The 5833-nt window shown below is 31.4% G+C and overlaps 1 pseudogene; it reads left to right on the top strand.

Moving 5' to 3' along the window:
* The first annotated feature begins 2493 nt into the window (after positions 1-2493).
* LOC129322500 (ABC transporter C family member 2-like) lies at positions 2494-5515 on the top strand (annotated as a pseudogene).
* The last annotated feature ends 318 nt before the right edge of the window (positions 5516-5833 follow it).

The following is a 5833-nucleotide window of genomic DNA, read 5'->3' as shown; positions in this document are numbered from 1 at the left end:
TTGAGAAGGCTAATAAAATGAAAACTCACATAAGATAAAAGTCACAAAGATGAAGAAGAGAAAAACCAAAAGATAGAAGTAGATGGGGTAGATAAGAGATAATCACAAAAAGAAATAACTCAAGATGAAAAAGAAGAAGGAAGGACAAGAATTTAAACCAAAACTAGCAATCAAAGCTTTGATGCCAATCTGATAGGGACGCGGAAGCAGAATCGTGCTAGTTTAGGGATAGAACCCTGAAACAACAAAAAACACAAGAACAAAAAGAAAGGGACGAAATTTATGGCAGAAATAAAGAAAGGTATGAAGTAAACAATAGGATAATGATCAAGGAGAAGATCCTCTAGAGCACCTACCTCTAGGAACCTCAACCTTCGAAGATACCACAAGAGTTGATCACGCTCTTGATCACGTCTTTTCTCACATGGGATACCACCACAAAGCACTAAGGCTCACAAGAGTTATAAACTCTAAAATGAATAATTTCATTCAACTTCTGTGTGTTTACAATAAGGAGCATGCCTAATTTATATAGGCCCATAGAAAAAAACATTTCCTAAAATTAAAACCCTAATTTCCTAATACTAAAAGGAGAAATAATATAAAATAATGATAAAATATTCAGCCACATAATTTAGGAGATGTGATCCTAAAATTATGGGATTACAAAATTTAGAAATTAATACTATAATTAATTCTAACCTTTGACTAGACTCAAAATAGAAAATCAAATCAAAGGACCATTAAAATAAGAAATTATTTAGGAGACAATCAAGGGATTATAAAGGATTTAAAATCCGCCACCCTGACTTCTTTACTAGGGTTTCATGCCTCCTTGCTTGCAAGAGGCTCAACTTGTAGTCTTCATTGCATTGGGCTAAGGTCTGCATCTCTTGGGCTTGACTTTTTATAAGTTTGGATCCTAAATACATTATACACGTATGGATGTTCTCCTTTGGGCTTGAGAGGAGTGCCCTAATGCTCTCCAAGCTCTTGAACTTCTTGCACAAGACTAAACAAGGCTTGCTTCATGGCTATAGTTCGAGCTCTTGTCATTGGACCTCCAATATGTTGTAATGGGTCTTTAGGTATGTTGGATTGGAAGTATTGGGTTCCTTCTATGTCACCATACTCATGATTACCATCCTCAAGCTTCGTTGCCATTAATGCTATGTCACCCGTGCCATGGGGTCCATCAATTATAGTCTTCTTCACCATGATTTCACCTAAAGATAGCTTAGTTTGATCCTTGAGAAAGCTATTAGGTTATGTGGAGGGAGAAAAGAGGAAGAGAATGGTGGTGGTTTTGTGAAATTTAGATGGTTAGATTGAGAGATATAGAGGAGAGAGGGTGGAAGTGTAGAGAGAGAATTGCGAGAAAATGAAGAACATGAAGAAGAAATATGAAATTGTGCTTGCTTGATCTAAAAATATTATCCTAAGGCTAATCATTCTGTTTGGACAAAAATGGAAGTGAGTGGCTGGCTAAACAAGTTGCCTCAACACACATTATAAGTCATTATGTCAAGTAAGGTTAAGGATAGTCTAGGTTGCAAGTCACTTAGATGATAATTCCAATGTTGCTCTCCTAATCCCATATTTGCATGTATATCTCTTATGCTCCCTTAATTTCCTTGAAATTCACACCTAATGCACCCTAAATTCAGATCTGAAATTTGCCTCCAAGCTTCTCAAAACACATTGCAATTAACTTGAGCTTTGACAAATCAACTTGATCTCTTGTGTGCAAGTGCATTGAAACCTCTTGTATGCCCTTTTTAGACCATGAAAATCACACCCAAATGGTCTCTTCCAGGTCTAAAGCATGTGCCCAAAATGTTTCTCCATGTGCCTAGTCAATTCTCAAATCAAAGCCTCTTCCATGAAAAGTGTCACTTTGAATTATGTTTTTATTTGTCACACTAATTCATCTAAATCAAAATTAAATTAAATAATCAAATAACAATAGTATGAAATTTATTTAATTAAACTAAGATAGAAAATATTTAATTCATCCAAGGTATTAAAATGATTAAAGAAAAAGAGCCTCACAAGACACAAATGTAGACAAGCAAACATTTGAACTAAAATCAAAGGGAGACAACATTAAAATATTGTCTTTTTTTAATAACTCTTAACCTAGGATGAATCAATAAAAACTAATTAAACCAATCATCTTAGCACAATAAAATACATAAACCTTTAGCTTAACCCTAATTTGGTGAAAAAGTGCATTTTATGACCAAATTATCCATAATGCATTTATTTGAACAATTAAGCAAAATTGCACTAAGAATGTGATATCAATGCATATAGATACTCTTAACATATAGAAATGGTCCTAAAACTAATGCACACTTAAAATTCTCAATTTGCCCCTTGAATTCCCAACAAAGTGTAAAATAACTAAAATACCTCTAATATGTACACTATCTCATTAAGGTTCAAAACCCTAATTTAATACCAAGAATGCACATTTTAAGATTTCTTACCATGAAATGTGGCCCTAAATATCTAAAAAAATTGTATAATAAATATGACCTATCAGTTTCCCAGCTTCTTTCAACATTCATATTGATAGGGATTGTTAGCACAATGTCCTTGTAGGCAATGATGCCATTATTAATATTGTTTTGTTGTGCCTATCTATATTATCAGGTACAAACATTCTATGATAGATTTTTTATGACTACTGCTTATTTTAAAAATCATTTAGCAATATCTAACAGAAGATAATTCATTAGACAGGTTTCTTCTTCACAAAGTCTCAATTTACATAAGCTTAACTCCTAGGGGAATTTTTTTTTTAAAGTAGCAAAACTTTTTGCTACTTTATTCGGCAGTATGCATGCAACTTGTCTTATCTGACAATCTTTCTTGCTTTGCTCAGTACTTAACCAGTCAAAAACATAGCAAAGCACTTTAGAGGTCATTTTTATTGTTTCTCGCAGTGGACAATTACAATGCCTTATTCAATAGAATTTGTTGTTAGTCACATAAATGTGGATTTCTTAGATAACATTAATAAACATAGTTTTAATACTTGATAATTCATAAATAGTTTTCGTAAAAGTCTGTTTTCAACATATGTTATGTAAATTGCTTTATATATGCAATTTTTCTTCATTTTAGAGCATAGCTCATGAAGTAAAGCACTTAGATTCTAGCAACAGATCTCCTGTATATGCTCAATTTGGAGAAGCACTTAATGGTCTATGAACTATTTGTGCTAACAAAGCTTATGATCGAATGGCTAGCATTAATGGAAAAGCCATAATATATGATTTACTCTTGTGAACATGAATGGTCATTGATGGCTTGCAATTCGTCTGGAAACTTTGGGTGGCCTTATAATATGGTTTACTGTATCTTTTGCTGCATTGCAAAATGGGAGGGCTAAGTAGGCATTTACTTCCACAACAGGGCTACTGTTGGATGGGGAAGCACAGTGAAAGATTAAAATTTTAAATCCTTATCCCGATGTGAATCAAACGAATTCATTTTAGTAAAGGTGGATAGAAAAGTTACCTTTTAAATTTCAAATTCTCACGTGCATTCTAAAGTTTGATCTCAGGAGCTGACAATGTAGATCTACTCCTTCCACTAGTATCCACGTGAACAGCTTTCAATTTAAACAACGTACTAGCACTTGAATGACACTTTTGTTTAGGATGTTTTCATAGCCCTCATTGCATTTTGCCGTTAGGACTTTTCTGACTCTCTCACACACACATGAAGCACGTCCCTATCTATATATAATATATAGATTAGGATTTCCACCTTCAACTTGAAGATCCCACAAAAATTTAATTAAATTTATCTCATAAATTTAATATATGATATCACATCTAATTTGAATTTATCTCATAAATTTAAATTATATAACTGATATGATATTCTTTCATATCATGTTAATTATTTAAATTTAATCTATCACATAAAATTAAATTTAAAACTAACATAACAGAACATAATATAATATAATATATATCACATATACATATTATAGTATATATATACATATATTTCAAAAATATATGTATATTATATATATATATATATTTAATTTCATATATCATATACATATATATAAACATGAATATATATATTTTGAAAATATATATATTTATATAATTATATTTTATACTTTATATTTCATATAAATATATATAAAAATTTATCAAATAAATATTCAAATATATATATATATATATAAGTTCATTTACCCTAGAAAAGCATTACATTTATTGAATCTAGATATATGTTAGATTCAATAAACTTAGACATTATAACTTGAGTTGATCTATTCTTATGTGCAACCTTGTAGGCCCACATGAAGTTAGCAGTAAGCTAATTATGGTACTAGCCTACAAATCACAAGTAGCATTTAAAAAGATATTGCAACTACCTAATTCATATGGGGATTGATAATTCGATATAACTTATCATATAACCATATTACATTCCTTTTATCATGTGATATTTTGATCAAGTGTGACATATGGAATTGTTATTCTCCTTTACCCAACCATTACTTTCTCGATCTTTGAGTAGACTGATTATAATAATGAAAAAACCCTCTTCACTATAGTATGGCCAAATATTTTCTCAGTCTTAGTCATTAAAGGCCCTAGTAATATCTCTAAATTATAGCCTTTATAATCACTCGGTCAAAGGTGACTTTTGACTAGGTCAAAGCTTAGTAATCATCATGTAAGAATCCATGATGATCTCAGGTCAAAGTGCTTAGCAATATAGTTACATATGAGATAAGTTTATGATTTGTACCATACAGCTTTCTCATAGCGGGTCATTTGATCACCTTGTACTCTTTTAAGTGCTTACGACTTTAATTTATATCTCTATAATTAATCAAAGTCATACTAGTCATGTTTTGTCTATAGTTCCTCATAAATAACTAATTAGGGATATTTAGGACAATCACTATACTTTTTCTAAGGATATAGTTATCATAGTAAACATGTAATTGTATGATAAGAAAAAAAAATTCATTAAATAACAATGTGTATAGTATAATGATTGGCCTTAAGGCACAATTTTTAATAGCTATTGCTTAGTTATGCTTTATACATTACTAGTTTTCTCACTGCGATGCTTAGACTTGCAAGTTTGGCTGAGAATAGTTTAAATGCAGTTGAGCGTGTGGGTAATTATATTGATTTGCCTTCAGAGGCTCCACCTATCATTGAGAGTAATCATCCTCCTCCTGGGTGCCATCATCTAGTTCACTTAGATTCGAAGATGTTGTTCTTCGGTGTAGGCCAGAACTTCCACCTGTCTTACATGAATTGTCTTTCACAATTTTTCCAAGTGACAAGGCTGGCATTGTCGGGAGGACAAGAGCCGGAAAAACTAGCATGTTTAACGCTTTATTTCGACTCGTAAGTTAGAAAGAGGAAAAATCTTAATTGATGGCTGCGAAATTGCTAAGTTTGGACTGACTAATTTACGCATAGTTCTTGGAATTATCCCATTGTCACCTGTTCTCTTCTGAGGTATTTACATTTTTCATTTCTTTTTGACATAGTTTTCTCATGACTCTTAGCTTATACTCTCTACAATTGCATCACATTCACATGGTTCCAAAACACACAAACATGTTTAAAAAGAAAAGCACATTTCTTATGATATTTCAAATATTTACAAGCATGCTTAAAAGAATTAAAGTAATCATAAATTACTATTTTCATAATACAATTTATTTAACAACATAAATTAGCATGCTTGAAAAGGAAAAAATAATATATAAGTTCAAATTTCATCCAAGCATGCTAAACAGTTTCAAAAATACATTTTCAATCCAGGATATATC

Source organism: Prosopis cineraria, unplaced genomic scaffold (assembly GCF_029017545.1).
Source record: "Prosopis cineraria cultivar Desert tree isolate PC_DT_omini unplaced genomic scaffold, ASM2901754v1 PC10, whole genome shotgun sequence".
NCBI lineage: Eukaryota > Viridiplantae > Streptophyta > Magnoliopsida > Fabales > Fabaceae > Prosopis > Prosopis cineraria.
Note: the sequence above shows the minus strand (reverse complement) of the source record. Positions and strands in the feature narration are given on the sequence as shown.